General features: G+C 45.4%; 1 protein-coding gene across 2 annotated transcripts in view; it reads left to right on the forward strand.

The window, feature by feature from the left end:
• The window catches only part of LOC123498579 (ubiquitin carboxyl-terminal hydrolase 48-like), a 72,116-nt gene that overhangs the window by 51,179 nt on the left and 3,243 nt on the right, over positions 1–17,694 (forward strand). The window lies entirely within an intron of this gene.

Consider the following 17,694-nt stretch of genomic DNA (forward strand, 5'->3'; position numbering starts at 1 on the left):
CGAAGTAAGCACCAGACATGAGGTTGTTAAGAGTCTTGGTTCACTCCCCTCTCTGCCGTGCGAAGATCGTGGCCCCCCCTAACACGTGATGCAACCAATATCTATAATTGCCATGCGTAACCTGAAGTAATTGTAGGAAAGTCACTTATATTGTTATTATGCACCTGAAATAATAGTTCAGCTTCAGGTAATGCAGTTTATATAGTATTTCATTGTGATACATTTTTCTAACCTAAAATAAATGTTTACGACCTAAGACACGTAAAGTTTTTTTTTATATATTTGATAAATATGCCTGTCACTCATTGTTATTAGAGTGGAGTGCAGTAGTGTTTCTTTAGTGTGTTGGCTACACGTTCAGACAGTCAAAACTAACCCTTTGTACTTTACGGCGTGTTAACTTATTAGCCATTACTGAAGGAAGAAAAATAAGCCAGATGGCGAAATATATGATCTTGGGTGTAAATAATGTTGTTTTTCCTGCATGCATGCTTGATGAACTGCATTACAAATAGGAATAATTTACCATCACTACGCACGGCAGGATAGTTATAGTCACACACACACACACACACACACACACACACACACACACACACGCACACAGCAGCTGTTCACTTAGTGCATAGCGAAGAGATGCGTTAGTTGAGGAATATTGCAGGGTGTGAGACAGTGTATGAATGTGTGTGTATGAGGGGTGGGGCGGTTCAGCGTGGAGGTTAGTGTGGGTGGGTTTCGGAAGGGACAAAGGGATTAGCTCACACGCGATGGCACCAGCAGCGGGGAACCTCCTCACGCAAATAGGTGCTGTGTCTTTCATTACGTCGGAGATAATCTAGTAAGCCTGAACTTTTCCTCCTAACTCCCTGCGTTTCGTCTTTCCCTTCATGAACATCAGTGATGTATGAGAACTGGAGTACCATTGACGGAGTAGACTTAAACTAATAGAACTAATACAAAACGATCACGAAAAAAAAAAAAAATTTGGCTTGTTCTTATTTTGTACTGGATTGCTTTAAGACTACAGTTGCTTAGTGCGGAAGCGTCACCTCTGTCACCTGTATTGAACTCTGCATTCTGTTCCCCTGTCCTCCCTTCACTAATCTTCAGTAGCAGAAGTGGACGCAGGTGTTGCTTTATTCCCTTCACCACCCTTGTTATGTCTACACTCCCTTGCTCCCACTGGAGCGCGATCTGCCACCATTACTGTGTTTCGTGTGTGGGAGAGAGAGAGAGAGAGAGAGAGAGAGAGAGAGAGAGAGAGGCACCACTTGGTCATTTGAATATTTAAACACGAGTCGTCCTCAACATTACTCGCTTTGAATATTTCACCCCCTGCCAGAGTACTAAAGCCATTGCTCGCCTCCTAATTTCCGATCGTAAGCGCTCTCTCAACTACCCACGTTGATATCATTGAGTGAGATTAAGCACTTTCAGTATTGAGCGTGTAAGAAATTCGCCTCTCGTTTACTGTATTTAATGAGAGGACACAGGTGTTATTTAGCTTGGTAGCAGTATCATAACACATCTCAAACAGGCATTTTATAATATTCGTAGCGTGTCATTAGCTGTGAGTGCCGCCAGCTGAACTGTAGTGTGTGTGTGTGTGTGTGTGTGTGTGTGTGTGTGTGTGTGTGTGTGTGTGTGTGTGTGTGTGTGTGTGTGTGTGTGTGTGTGTGTGTAACTGAGCGCGTCTTAAGTGTTAGTCAGTCATGTCTTCGCTCCCAAACACTCAATTCCCCTCAAGCACTTATCGCGAAAAGCATAAATCACTTTCCATGATAATTTCAGCTTGTATACACTCATTCATGCTAAGGACACGTTTGCTCTCCCTCAACCGGGTTTTTTTCCCTTCTTTCTTGCCAACTTTTATCATATCTATTCATTCATGTCTTTACTGTCTCCATTCCACTGTTATTTTAAGGAGCTTTGAAACTACAGTAAGGACTTGCTAGTAGATGTAAAGTACGGCAGTAGGAGGTTGTAAAGTGGTGTGTGGGGCACGTTAGAGACAAGGTGAGGGGAGGCGACAAGAGGTATGCTAGTGAAGGTTGATGCTGACGACCTTGACGGAGCAAACCAAAAGCCACTGCTCTCCTTCACTCGCCCACGCCGTGTTGAGAGGCACCGTCACCTCGCGCCGTATTTGTGAGGGAGGTGGTGTTTTAAAAGGTGCTCTCCCGCCTAGCCCCGTCCCGCATTGAGGCTGTGGCTTATTGCTCGTTAATATAAAGGCATCTGATTCCGAATCTCGATGACAACATGTTTTAGGAATTTGGGAGTTTGTAGGGTTGTTATATTGAGGAGTGCTTTGACCTCGGGGAGTGACTGACTAGATTTATTGGAAGTGTGAAATAATTGTTGAGAGATAATTGGAGTTGCTAATAGTGAATGTTGACGTTTTAAAATTAAATTTGTGTTAGATATAATGAGAAAGGGAGACGAAAGCTTGCATGTAGGGGAGCTGGGTTGACGTGATCATTTGGGCTTAATAGTGATGTAAATACTGCTATTATTGCTGATACTACTGTGATAATGGTAGTATTGATGTATTTTTGTCACATTTTCAGTAGTAGTAGTAGTAGTAGTAGTAGTAGTAGTAAAAGTAATGTTGATTTGCGAATATGTGTGTGTGTGTGTGTGTGTGTGTGTGTGTGTGTGTGTGTGTGTGTGTGTGTGTGTGTGTACACCTCTCATCCCTTCGCCGGCCTCTTGCAAGCCACCAGATTACCATACGTCACCGGCAGGCGTGTAGCGAAGGAGAGAGGGAGGGAGGCAGCGTGACGAGAAGTGGCGGAGAGGTGGCAGGGGAGGCCGCCACGTGGAGGGAGGGAGGAAGGGGACGGAAAAGGAGGGGCGACTTAGCGGGGGATTCTGTTCTTTTCCATCCTCCTCCTCCTCCTCGTCTTTCACATTGGCTGGCTATTGGTAACGACCTTCACGGAGGCTCTTCACGTAGCGTATGATGGAAGTGGGAAGCTTTATGTGCTGTTTTTTGCTCCAAAATCTGGGGAGTGTAACGGCTGCTCATGATTGCAGTGTGTAGAACAGTGACCGGAGTAAGTTTCCTTCAGTCAGGTGTTATGGTGATGTTTGGGAATAGAAAGCTCTGGATATATTAAAGTTAATATAATCTTATGATTCCTATTCATACTTCGTATATGAAAACACTGGACAAACTACTGGATCTGGTAATGTTGTACACCAATTGATATAAGACAAGTAAAATGTCCTCAAGCTTTGCTGTGTTAATTAGTGTTTTAAAACGTTTGTTTTCTTGTTTTTAATGTTTTCAAAGATTACATGAATTCTTGTATTAGTTCCTGTTACATTACTACCACGATTATACTAATTCTAATAACTTGCCCAAAAGAGTGACGAAATGGTCTAGAAGGCGGAGAAAAAGTCATGTGATTCATAGACTACACTTATGATTGCCTCAATTTGTGTGCATGACTGTATAAAAAAGAACTAGAAGTTTATAACTACGTATGATGTTCTTCATGGCAAATTTTAAGTCTGTCCTACTTCATTTATTTAAATTAGCTTGTTTGTTTGCCACTCTCGTTGTTGGTGCATGAAAACAAAGGAAAGAAGATGTAAAAAGAAACGAAAATGGACGAGAACGAAGGTCATGCCGTCTGATTGCATATACATAACTAGAGCTCTTTGCGGCAAGTTTTCGTTTTATTTTTGTCTCCCATGAAGTCCCTAATGAGACCGCGTGAGTTAGGCGGGGGGGCTCAAACCAGTCTCAGGGGTTGTAAAAGATGGAATGGCTTCGGATATGAGAAAATGGGAGGTAATGGCAAATTAAGTGCATGAAGAGGTAATAGCCATATATAAAAAACAGGCAAAAACAAGAAAGACCTCTGTGTGTTTAGAGGGTAAGGACTTGCATTGGTGATGAAAGGTCTAGAGATAAAAAAGGAGAATAAAAAGAATAAGATGGTAAAGGAAACTCAGCTGATTTCCATCTTTCTATGTTGCTGCCGAGTAATAATTTTCGCGAGACTCTGAATTGCTTAGATCGATATAAATAACAGGAGAGAGAGAGAGAGAGAGAGAGAGAGAGAGAGAGAGAGAGAGAGAGAGAGAGAGAGAGAGAGAGAGAGAGAGAGAGAGAGAGAGAGAGAGGCAGGTAGAGAGGAGAAGGAGGGGCGTGGCAAGAGAAACAAATGTTAATATGAAATTGTATATGTAATGTAACTGGAATAAAACATGGAAGAAAAATAACAGAAGTAATAGAGAAGGTTAATAGAGAGTAAAAAGGAGATAATGTTTGGAAATAAGTAAACTGAGAAGAGGAAATTTGAGGAGAGAGAGAGAGAGAGAGAGAGAGAGAGAGAGAGAGAGAGAGAGAGAAGGGGGGAATGGCGGGAGAGACGAGGGCAGGCAGCTGGGCGGACACGTCAAGCCCAGCTGTGGTTGTGATCTCCAAGGTGCAATGGTAAAAAATAGGGCCTCCCACTGGGGCTAATAACATGTCAAGTGGCTGGAGGCGGCAAGGGCGAGACTCCCGCCGCCCGCCGCCTACCCGAGGCCCGTAGTGGCGGCAGGAGCGGCGAAAAATGTTGGGGTGTAAAAGGGGCGAAAGAAGGTGCTCTCCTCGGGCCCCCCCTCCTTAATGGCGAAACTCATGATTCGAATTAGGGGGAATATCAGTCTTAAGGACCACCCCCGATTTCCTTTTTTCTTTTTTCCCTCCTGACCGACCGTAAGAATCGTTTCCTTTTATCGTTTCGTACTGCGTGGTTTGGTTTTCCCTAAGCACGTATTTCGTCTGTGCTATGAAGTGAAGTAGACGCCTGTTTGTTTCCACTCCTCTATGTTCGTACTGACGAAATTCATGCAGTCATTCATTCTTCTCTGATTTTCATAGATTTTTTTTTTTTTTTTTATGCGTTAGCCATAGTAGTAATAGGAGAACTGCAGACACCAAGGGAGAATAAACAGTCGAAAACTCATCAGGTCCGTGAAGGCAATGATAACAAGCTGCTGGCGAGTTTGAGGAGTCAGCCAGGTTAGGCGCTTGACCCTCCAGATTGTAAATACTGAGTAAGGACAAACAGAAGAACTGGGAGCAACAAACCTTGCTTTCGCCCTCCACCCAAACTTCTATTCCTCTGCTTCCTCGTCAACCTCTCCCCTTACTCTTGTCCTTGTCCTCACTTTTATTATCTCACTAGTATATCACCAGATCAAATACTGTAACTTACCACGCTGTCTCATAAACCCGAACATATCTGATGCTGTTTGCTCTTTTTATTCACTAGTGTTCCTTCTTTAGCTTTGTGTAGTTCATCTGAGCATCCATAGCAACAAAGAATGGCTTTAGTTTTGAGGCGTGATCCGTGTGCTGAAGTGGCTATAGTCTGTCTACTCTACAGTGGCTCCAGGGTCTCAGTTCGAATGGTGTCCTAGGGAATGCGTGGTTGTCAGATCTTAAGGAAAACCGTGAGCTACCCTTGTATTGTAATAAGTGCCTTGACCAACAGAAAACAAGTATTATTCGCAAAAAATAAATTACGTTATCGATAAGCTACAATATGTCTTAAATCCAGGAGCCATTTTTAGAGTAGAGAGACTTTATAGTAAGAGTGACACTGGGACCGATGCAATGAGAGAAAAAGGCGTGCTAGCTCCCTAGAAATAAATAGGAATGGAGGTAAAAAAAAAGCTAAATTGGCAAGACTATGGAGGCAGTGAAGGTTAGGAGGGGGAACCGGAAGGAGGGAAGGAGTGGAAATAGGAAGGAGGTAAGGAGGAAGAGGAGCGAGAAAGTATGAATCAAGTGAAGAAATGGGATAGCATGGAGGTAGGAAGGAAGGAGGACGGAAGCGAGAAAGGAGAGACGGAGAGAAGATAATGAGAGGGAATAAAAAAATAGGGATAAAGAAAAGGAAAATAAGGAAATAAGTAAGAAGGAAAAGAGGAACGGACGATGAAATATAAGTGAAGAAGATTAGAAAGAAGCTTCAAGAATGGGAAGATGGAGAAATGGGAAAAGTTAGGAAAGAGAAGCAAAGGGAAAGAGAGGGATGGAGAGTTAAGGAATGGGGAGAGGGAGGGTAGGGATGGAGGGTGAGGCAGGAGAGGAAACAAGGGTGCAGGTAAGTGTGTAATTATCGGGAGGGAGCAACGCGGGGCAAGAAAGGTGTGATGAAGTGAAGGTCATTATCGATGCTATTTGTTGGTACTTGGACTGTTGACGCACCTTGATGCGCGCTCTCTCTCTCTCTCTCTCTCTCTCTCTCTCTCTCTCTCTCTCTCTCTCTCTGTGTTTTTTTATGTAATATTTTTGTTTATATTCCTGACTTTTGTATTGTGTTCGTCTTTTTTTTCCCCTATTTCTTTCCCCTCAACTTTTATCATGCCCTTTCTTCTCTTCCCTTTTCTCTTCTCCTTTTCTTTCCTCTCTCTCTCTCCTCTCCTCTCTCCTCTCCTCTCCTCTCCTCTCCTCTCTCTCTCCTCTCTCTCCTCTCTCTCTCCTCTCTCTCTCTCCTCTCCTCTCCTCTCTCTCTCTCTCTCTCTCTCTCTCTCTCTCTCTCTCTCTCTCTCTCTCTCTCTCTCTCTCTCTCTCTCTCTCTCTCTCTCTCTCGCGATCCATCATACTCTCTCTCCTCACCCTTCCTCCACTCTGCTCCATCATTTCTGAACTCCCTCCAACCTCATCTTGGAGGAAATATATACCTTTTTTTCTTTCTTTCTTGATGCCTCTCACTCACTTTGGCAGGACCGGGACTGAATTACTAGCGTCCCCAAGTGATCGAAGCTGGTACTCATTCTTGTTTTCTACGTCCATTTCTTGTATGGTGGTATAAAAAAGACTTGCTGATTTGTCAAGGCCATGAAAAGAAGGAGTAGGAGTTTGTTTTGGTGTGTGTGTTTTTGCTGGTGTGTGTTTTTTGGGGGTCATGTTTTTCTTTATTTAAGGCGTTGTGTTACTTGATTTGATGTTACTAGGATTGTGTTGCAGGTTCTAGTATATGTTGTATTTATTTATTTTTTTTCACTTTTTATTTTCTACTTTGTATATTTTGTGTGTGTGTGTGTGTGTGTGTGTGTGTGTGTGTGTGTGTGTGTGTGTGTGTGTGTGTGTGTGTGTGTGTGTGTCTGTCTGTCTGTCTGTCTGTCTGTCTGTCTGTCTGTCTGTCTGTCTGTCTGTCTGTCTGTCTGTCTGTCTGTGGTATACTTAAAAAAAATCATCCTAGTAGTTTCGTAGCAAAGAATAATGAAACAAGTAATTACGAAATGCCAAAGCAGTACACGTCTCAACACTCCTATTTCTTCCCAGCCTTTATCTTGTTCTTTTCTTGTGGGCACTTTTCTCCTTTTCTTTGACATTTAAGCTGGACAGCCTCATTGTCACCAGCGTCCAGTGTAGCAGACGGGTCCTGTGTTTCTGGAGGGCACGGCAGGCTGGGGACGGGAGCTGGGAGGAGAAGAACGAGGAGAAGGAGGAGGAGGAGAAGGAAAAGGAGAAGGAGGAGGAGAAGGAAAAGGAGAAGGAGGAGGAGGAGAAAGAGAAAGAGGAAGAGGAAGAGGAAGAGAGAGAAAGAGAAAGAGAAAGAGAAAGAGAAGGAGGAGGAGGAGGAGAAGGAGAAGAAGATGATATTTCTGTTACTCTGGTACAAGCTAACTCCTCTCCGTTTACTTCCTGTTGCCTACCATGGTTCCCTTCCCCCCCCCCCTCTCTCTCTCTCTCTCTCTCTCTCTCTCTCTCTCTCTCTCTCTCTCTCTCTCTCTCTCTCTCTCTCTCTCTCTCTCTCTCTCTCTCTCACACACACACACACACACACACACACACACACACACACACACACACACACACACACACACACACACACACACACACACACACACACTCTTAGATGCTCTTTCGTCTTACTGTTTTTTTTTTTTTTTTTTTTTTTTTTTGTCTTACCAGCATCTCGTTATTCCAGTCTTTTGGTCTACCACCACCACCAGCACTACCACAACCACTACTACTACTCTTCCCTTCTTTTGTACCTAATATTCCCTCCCTTAAGGTGTACAAGTGCAGTCTTTCATCGGGTGATACCATAAACTCGAAACTTTCTCATGACAAAAACTTGAGCTAATCAGCAACTCTGCTTTCACTGGGATCATGTAAAACTTCTTTGTCCTCCACTTTCTCCTGTGTGTGTGTGTGTGTGTGTGTGTGTGTGTGTGTGTGTGTGTGTGTGTGTGTGTGCGTGTGTGCGTGTACGTGTGAATTCCCCTGGAGATCACTGAGGAAAACAACATGGCTTTTTAATCTTGACACTGCTGAAAGCGTGATTAAACTGAATTTTATTTTGTTCCTCACTTAAATACACTTTCACTGTATAAGGATGATTCAGTTTTTGATACTTTTACTTCAGGTCTTAACAATCGGAATATGAATGATGATAATTGTGCTAGTAGTAGTAGTAGTAGTGGTAGGTGAAAGAGGAAGAGGAGGAGGAGAAACAGCGATAGAAGCAATATCATTAGCAACAAGAACATCAGCAGAAACAGTTGTCGTCGTTGTAGCGCCATTATCATTACCGCCACTCCCGCCGCAAGAAGTCTGGGAAAGAAGCCAACACCAATCACCTCAGTTATCAGCCTCCCGGATGAGTGAGCGCCGCACACACCAGGCCGATGCTGGACGCGCTGCAGGGGTTCGGGATTGATGACCCGCCCCGTCCATCGCCAGCTGAGGTTTTCCCAAGTCAGGATTGTACAGATTCCATCGTAACACTTCGGGTAGTAGAGAAAACTTTCTACGGATGTCATAAAGCGAGACGAGTAGGTCTTTTTGATCGTTCATGAGTGCAGCAGCGTTCATAAATTTATTAATATACGATGCGCTAATGAGGAAGCCGTAACTTTAACGTGGCAGACGCACTTAGGGTAAACTCGCTCTCGTGTCGGATATTTCGGGTTCGGGAGAGGGTGTGGGTGTTGTGTCTTGGCTTGAGGTGTCGCGTAGCTCTGTCATTAGTGGACTTTTTGTGCCTGCCTGGAGGAGGGAGAGGGAGGGTGGGGTCGACGGAGGGGCATGCGAGATTGTGCGAGGCGGGAAGGTGGAAATGTGAAGGGAGTGTGGCACGGCGCCTATCATCGTCTGGCTGCTGATAAGTCCCCCTCTCTCCCTGCCGCCTTTAGCCATAGCACGTCAGCTCCGACTATTGGATAATACTGCACGTCCTATCAGTCTTCTACTAATATGAGGACCGGTGTGGGTTCGTGGCGATCTGGTCTGGTAGGAGAAAGGGACCTGGGTTCGAACTTTCCTCTTACCTGTAGTAAAGGAAAGCTGCTTCCCTTCTCTTTCTGTTTACTTTTGTGCGCCTTCATCTTCACCTTCATCTTTTTACTTTGCTGCCTTAGGGTTGTCTTGGTTTATAGGCGGGTTAATGCGGTACAACTTCAAAAGGTTTGGGCGAGTTTTAAGAAGCGGTGTGTCCGGTATGGTTCGTGGTGGGCGGATGGGACCTGTCCGTGAAGAGTGCGAGGAGGGTAGAAGTTGTACGTATATTTCCTGGCTGTTAATGTGTGCAGTGTGTATTAAAGCGTATATGTTCGGTTGGCACGTGTAAGGTTTGTTAGTTTGTTTAGGTTTATAGATATTGTTGGTGTGTGTGTGTGTGTGTGTGTGTGTGTGTGTGTGTGTGTGTGTGTGTGTGAATGTATACAGTACGTGTTGGTAGAATGTATTGTCAGGATGCGTGGCTTCTGTTGATGTATGTGTGTGTGTGTGTGTGTGTGTGTGTGTGTGTGTGTGTGTGTGTGTGTGTGTGTGTGTGTGTGTGTGTGTGTGTGTGTGTGTGTGTGTGTGTGTGTGTGTGTGTGTGTGTGTGTGTGTGTGTGTGTGTGTGTGATACCAAAGGAAATGCTACCAGGAGGTGTCTCATTCTCCTTCTTTCATTGTATTGTATTATGACACCTTCCTTATACACACACACACACACACACACACACACACACACACACACACACACACACACACACACACATATCCTTTCCTCTCTCACCATCACGTACACATCTTCATCACATCAACCTTCCTCAGTCTCACATTCTCTCTTTATCAGTGCACATCAACATATATTTTCCCATTCCCTGCAAATGTACGCCGCCATGCTTGGGAGTAAGATAGAGGCACCCTGCAGAAAAGACGATGAGGAACTGATGCATAAATATGAATGAGTACGGTTAGAGGTAGAAAGATAAGGAGATATACGAGGAGGAAAGAATCAGAAGGGCAAGATGGCTTGATAATCACGACCACATGAGTGAAAACATTCAGTGCTGAGAAGTTTATCCAGCTGGCAGCCTTTGATCCTTGCCTTTACTAATGGTAGGAGTAACTCGGCTGGAGGTTTGCTAATTTCCCCTTCCGCGACTTGTGACCGGCGGCGAGGAGGGGGAGCAAAGAGAGCTTGATGAGGCGGGACTACGCCAAGAGAGGGAGATGACTAGGGGGATGCAAGGAGGGGAGAACGGAACTTTAAAGAGAATATAATTAAGATACTGATGTTTGCATTCCGGTGGACTAACCAGTGATGCACTGCAGCTTCCATCATCATCCAAGTGCAATTGTTTGTTTGCCCTGTGCCGAATGAGAGCCACTCTTTATCTATCTTGTGTTCCGCTCTCTCGTTGCACTGGGAAGGGTAGGAGTACTGGGGTGGGTTAAATATAGCTCCTTCGGCGTCAAATTATGGAACACTTAGTGGCGTTACTCTGCTAAAGGACACGGCCGTCTGCCAGACACACACACACACACACACACACACACACACACACACACACACACACACACACACACACACACACACACACACACACACACACACACACACACACACACACACACACACACACACGTAACCACCCTGTCTTTCCTCTCGCTCCTCATGCATACCCACGGCCCCCGCAGTGAAGGCAGTGACGGCACCATCGGGCTTGGTGGTGTTGACGGGTGATTGATGTCGTTTATATAGGCTGGCTGGGGAGTAATGCAGGTCATTAATCTGCTGCTATCATGGCTGTGGGGTCCACCTCGCCACCCACTACACCCGTCACTCACCCTAACCCTCACCCACTCCACCACAGCCACCACCTCACCCGCGCCTGCCAGACACTAGGTTATTTGTGTGTTCTTGTTGATTGCGTGTGTGTGTGTGTGTGTGTGTGTGTGTGTGTGTGTGTGTGTGTGTGTGTGTGTGTGTGTGTGTGTGTGTGAGAGAGAGAGAGAGAGAGAGAGAGAGAGAGAGAGAGAGAGAGAGAGAGAGAGAGAGAGAGAGAGAGAGTGTCATCCTACATATTACTTTCTTTTTTACCAAGCATGACTTTTTTTTATGAATATCTTGAGTTCCACGTTTCTTTAATCAAGCGAACCCTTTGCAGAAAGAGACTGACTTGTCATTCTCGGTGAATAGGACGAGTAAGACTGAGAGGAAAGTCAATATTATCTACCTACCTCTCTTCTCTATCCCCCATCTCCCTCCCTGCCTCTGTTTTATCTTCCCTCCCCCTCTCCACCCCTCTGTCCCCTCACCTCCCATTGAAAATTATGTTGTGCGGGGGCGATAAATGTCTCATCCTTGCAAACACCATAAATAATAATAACCCTTCGCGCCATTTAGATTAAAGCCTCATCGCCCCATTAACAGGAGAAAGGACCCACGCACCTCCATCTCCCCTCCCTCTCTCCTCCTTCCTCCCTATCTCTCTCTTCCTACCCACCTGCCTGCCTTGTTTTGCCGCCCGTCCTCCTGCTCTCTTCCCCTCTCATGCACACCTTTGCTCTTTTTACTCGTCCCCCTCCTTGTTTCTCTCTCTCTCTCTCTCTCTCTCTCTCTCTCTCTCTCTCTCTCTCTCTCTCTCTCTCTCTCTCTCTCTCTCTCTCTCTCTCTTCTGTGTTTTATTTTTCGTTTACGTTTTTCTTTATCTTTTTTCTTTGTTGTTGTTGCTGTTAATATTCTTCTTCGTTCTTCTTCAATATTCTTCTTCTTCCTTGTTCTTGTTCTTCTTGTTCTTGTTCTTCTTGTTCTTCTTCTTCTTCTTCTTCTTCTTCTTCTTCTTCTTCTTCTTCTTCTTCTTCTTCTTCTTCTTCTTCTTCTTCTTCTTCTTCTTCTTCTTCTTCTTCTTCTTCTTCTTCTTCTTCTTCTTCTTCTTCTCCTCCTCCTCCTCCTCCTCCTCCTCCTCCTCCTCCTCCTCCTCCTCCTCCTCCTCCTCCTCCTCCTCCTCCTCCTCCTCCTCCTCCTCCTCCTCCTCCTCCTCCTCCTCCTCCTCCTCCTCCTCCTCCTCCTCCTCCTCCTCCTCCTCCTCCTCCTCCTCCTCCTCCTCCTCCTCCTCCTCCTCCTCCTCCTCCTCCTCCTCCTCCTCCTCCTCCTCCTCCTCCTCCTCCTCCTCCTCCTCCTCCTCCTCCTCCTCCTCCTCCTCCTCCTCCTCCTCCTCCTCCTCCTCCTCCTCCTCCTCCTCCTCCTCCTCCTCCTCCTCCTCCTCCTCCTCCTCCTCCTCCTCCTCCTCCTCCTCCTCCTCCTCCTCCTCCTCCTCCTCCTCCTCCTCCTCCTCCTCCTCCTCCTCCTCCTCCTCCTCCTCCTCCTCCTCCTCCTCCTCCTCCTCCTCCTCCTCCTCCTCCTCCTCCTCCTCCTCCTCCTCCTCCTCCTCCTCCTCCTCCTCCTCCTCCTCCTCCTCCTCCTCCTCCTCCTCCTCCTCCTCCTCCTCCTCCTCCTCCTCCTCCTCCTCCTCCTCCTCCTCCTCCTCCTCCTCCTCCTCCTCCTCCTCCTCCTCCTCCTCCTCCTCCTCCTCCTCCTCCTCCTCCTCCTCCTCCTCCTCCTCCTCCTCCTCCTCCTCCTCCTCCTCCTCCTCCTCCTCCTCCTCCTCCTCCTCCTCCTCCTCCTCCTCCTCCTCCTCCTCCTCCTCCTCCTCCTCCTCCTCCTCCTCCTCCTCCTCCTCCTCCTCCTCCTCCTCCTCCTCCTCCTCCTCCTCCTCCTCCTCCTCCTCCTCCTCCTCCTCCTCCTCCTCCTCTATCGTCCTCCAGCCCAGTCACCCGCCACAGACGAACAATTGTATGAACAAATCGCGGACATTTGCTGCGTAAACAATTGCATAATTATGGGAGATTTTAACCTTCCAGTCACAAGGTGGGGCGAACCACTGACAGCTCACGCTGGCCAGCAGCTGTATAATAGCATGCTTGAAAGCTCCCTCCACCAACACATCAAGCATCCGACAAGAGGAAACAATATCCTTGATATCGTTCTAACAAATGATGAGAATACTATTGAAAATGTGGAAATTGGACCAGAATTCAGTTCCAGCGATCATCGCACCTTAAAATTCACCATAAATTTTGACAAAGGAAAAGTGAATGAAAGTAAAGAAAAAGTGCCAGACTATCGGCGTGCAAACTACACAAGACTCCGTATGCAGCTTGCATCCATTGACTGGAATATACTGCTGGAAACACCAGATGTAGATAAGACATGGGAGGTGTTTGCTGAAAAGATAAATGATACAGCTAAGATGTGTATACCACTAAGAAACAGAAGGAAAATACTAAACACCAAACCGAAATGGTGGAATAATGAAATTAAAAGCTGTCTTCTAGCAAAGAAAGAAGCATACAACAAATACAAATTAACACAGCATAATAATGATAAATTAGAGCATGACAGATTGCGTAGAAAAGCAAAAAAGTTGATAAAAAGCAGCAAAAAATCTGTAGAAGCTCAGATCGCAAACTCCTGTAAAACCAACCCAAAGGAATTTCACAGTTATGTAAAATCCAAAAGAGTCTTAGCCTCAACAATTGGTCCACTCATAACAGAAAACGGAAACCAAATAGATAACGAAGCTGAAATGGCAAACGTCCTAAATAGATTCTTCTCAACAGTCTTCACGACTGAAGATGTCCAAAATAGTCTGCCCATGCCAGAGCCTCAGGCACAAGGCAAAACACTGCCTGACTTCATAGTTACAGAAAATGAAATCCTCACAGTCATGAACAGCATGAACGTAAACAAAACGCCTGGACCAGACAAGATATCACCCAGGCTTCTCAAAGAAGCGAAAAATGAGCTCGTGAAACCACTCACGATTATATTCAATAAAACTTTACAAGCAGGAAAGTCCCCAGGAGTGGAAGCTAGCAAATGTCACGCCCATTTTCAAGAAAGGAAATAAATCACTCCCAGCTAATTACAGACCAATCAGCCTTACTTCAGTAGTGTGCAAGCTGATGGAAACGATAATCAGAGATAAGATTGTCAAATTTTTAGAAGAAAATAAGATCATGAAGGATTCACAACATGGTTTCAGAAACAAGAGATCCTGCTTAACAAACCTACTAGACTTCTTTTATGAAGTTTTTAACTCGTATGACGAGACAAAAGCAGTGGATGTTATTTATCTTGATTTCCAGAAAGCTTTCGACACTGTCCCTCACAAGAGGCTAATCAGCAAAGTAAAAGCTCACGGCATAGCTGGAAATACCCTGAAATGGCTGGAAGACTGGCTCTCTGACAGAAAGCAACGAGTTGTTATAAATGGAAAAGAATCAGAGTGGCACAATGTGAAAAGTGGTGTTCCTCAAGGCTCTGTATTAGGACCAGTTCTTTTCATTGTTTATATTAATGATATTGATGAAGGAATCACTTGTAAAATAAGCAAATTCGCGGACGACACCAAAATAATGAGCAAAGTTACATCAACGTCACAATGGCAAGAACTACAGTGTGACTTAAATAAACTGACACGCTGGGCAGAAAAATGGCAAATGAAATTCAATATAGAAAAGTGTAAAGTCTTACACATTGGAAGTAACAATGTACAAGCAAAATACGTAATGAGTAATGTACCTCTGGAAAGTGCTGAGAATGAAAAAGATCTTGGTGTTGTGGTGTCTAAAGATCTCAAGCCGAGCAAACACTGCACAGAAGCAGTAAAGAATGCAAATAAATTAGTTGGGTTCATTGGAAGAACCTTTGAATTTAAATCAGAAAAAGTTATCCTTACTTTATATAACTCATTGGTGCGTCCTCAGCTTGAATACTGTGTGCAGTTCTGGTCACCATATTACAGAAAAGACATTGAAAAACTGGAAAGGATCCAGCGTAGAGTGACCAAGATGATTCCGAGATTGAGAAACAAGCCGTATGAGGAACGACTGGAAGCATTAAATTTATTCAGCTTAACAAAGCGCAGGATAAGAGGAGACCTAATCGAAGTTTTCAAAATTTTCAGGGATACAACAACCTTGATGTCAATAAATATTTTACTATTGATCATTCCACCATAACAAGGAATAATGGATTTAAAATTACACCAAAACGCTTTAAAACCCACGAGGCAAAGCACTTTTCTTTAATAGAATAGTTAACATTTGGAATAAGCTTCCTTCAGAAATAGTAAACAGTACTTCCATTGCATCATTCAAAAACAAAATTGATAAATATTTAAAGAATAACCCCAACAAGCTCTCTTCTTGTCTGAATAATTAAACATGATACTATATTAACTTTCTTATAGATAGATATGTAGAGTTCACCGTAGGGTGAATAATAGAATCTCCTTTCATCCTTTCCTGTGAAAATTCCATGTCAGTTTTTCCATACTGCATGGTACTTTTCCAAGCTATTTTCCATGCCAGCGAAAGCTGGAGGGAGTGGTGGGTGGGGAGGAGCCTTCTCCTGTACTGTCCTGTCTCTCTTATCTGTAGCCAGTTAGAAGTAGTTACCAAACAGCCTCGAAAGGACCAACAGGTCTGTTGCTGTTTGGCTTTCCTTTGTATTCCCTTTGTATTCCTCCTCCTCCTCCTCCTCCTCCTCCTCCATTCATTATATGGTTATCAGCTGTCGCGTTGTTTGTTGTCACTTTAAATTTTGTCTGTCATTAAAGTTAGCAAGATAGAAGAAAGTGGGTGATCACTTGTCATATGCTGAGGTTTTTTTTTTTTTTTGTTCCTTTAGTCGTAATGAAAACAGTAGTTGTGTGATTTGAATGTTTTAAGCTCGCGATGAAGATGAGAAGAATGCTCATTGTCGTTATTATCGTCTTCTTCGCTATTGTCTTCATAAACACAGGATTTTATTTTTATTCCAAAGGTAATTTATCATCATAGTAATTGAAGTTAGTTGATGTGGACAATCATGGGCTCCAGGACATAATAAGATCGTGTAGCATAGAAACACGACATACAAAAAAAAAAAAAAAAAAATAAATGCAAATAGAAAAAAAAATTGAAAATAAAATATTGCAAATCACACAGCAATGAGCTCCCCAGCACCACAGTTTCAGCCACACCAGCTAATTGCGCACACTGCACGGCCCTGGTCTTTCAAGTAAATGCATTCACGGTTTCGTACGGAATCATCAAGGTTATTATCAGGGATGTGAGGAGTCAAAGAGAAACCGCATCTTCTCTCCGATTCATCATTGCGTTGTGTAATGGGAAGGGTGTCCCCACTGTCCTTGGCTGGCGTCACCGATACGGAGGAAATGCTGATGAGTGACGAGATTGTAATCATTGTGGAAATGCCGTCAGAGAGATTCAACACTAAGCTGGGAAGACGAGTGAGGTCACCAAGCATCGAGGAAGGGAAGCGGAAGGGAGGCGAGAACGGGTCACATACTTTCCTGGTTAGTGAAGAATCATATGTAAACATTTCCTAAAGTTTATTGCGTCCACGTGGTTCCGTTAGAGGCTGGATGGGGACGAACTACACAAGGCACATTAACACAAGTGTGGGATGGCTGAGAGGAGATCGATGAAGGAGAGTTGTTGCCAAAGAAGACTGCCTGAGCTTGCCGGGTCCCGAGGCTCTCCTAGGCGGCGGCGCAGTCACTGGAAGGCACACACAAAAACCTCTGGGGAGCGGAACAGCGCCTGGGTGGTGATGAGCTGTGAGTCAGCCCCCTCGGAAATACTCACACCACTCTTAGGAGGAAGGCGAGGGTGTATCGCTTCGTGTAGCTCCTTTGGGGGCGGCGAGGGTGCAGAGGAATGTGTGTGTAATGTTCTATAGTGTGGATTAATATAAGCGAGAGCGGAGGAAGGGGGCAGGGCGCGATCAAAGGAAAGGGAGAGAAAATGAGAGGAGGAAGTCAGCCACAGATCCATCATGTGTGTCCATCACGGCCAGCTCTTAGCAGCCACGTGAGCCACATCCACTCTCATCCGCCATCCATCATCTCCCCCCCTCCCATACCACTCCTTTCCGCCGTATACCCGACATGCTCGTCCGCCCGCCCGCTGGTGCGCGCACACACACACACACACACACACACACACACACACACACACACACACACACACACACACACACACACACACACACACACACACACACACACACACACACACACACACACATAACCACCTCTAATCTACCCCACACACTTCGCCGCACATTCCCACATCCCCACCCCCGACGTTACCAGCCCCGCCCTTACACACACACACACTCCGCCCACACTTCCCCGGCCGTCCACACCCCCAACCACCCTCAGTGGCACCTAACCCTCGTGGGAACTCCTCACAGCCCCCAGGCGGCACCGCGAGGTTTGGGTGCAGCCGGGCCGCCAGACGCCATTCTCGCCACCCAGCACTGCTCTTGTTCCTGAGCTTGTGACGTCACCACCCTGCGAGGTGGTGGTGGTGGTGCTGCTGCTGCTCCCCATGCCTGATTGCGA

Source organism: Portunus trituberculatus, chromosome 48 (genome assembly GCF_017591435.1).
Source record: "Portunus trituberculatus isolate SZX2019 chromosome 48, ASM1759143v1, whole genome shotgun sequence".
Classification (NCBI taxonomy): Eukaryota; Metazoa; Arthropoda; class Malacostraca; order Decapoda; family Portunidae; genus Portunus; species Portunus trituberculatus.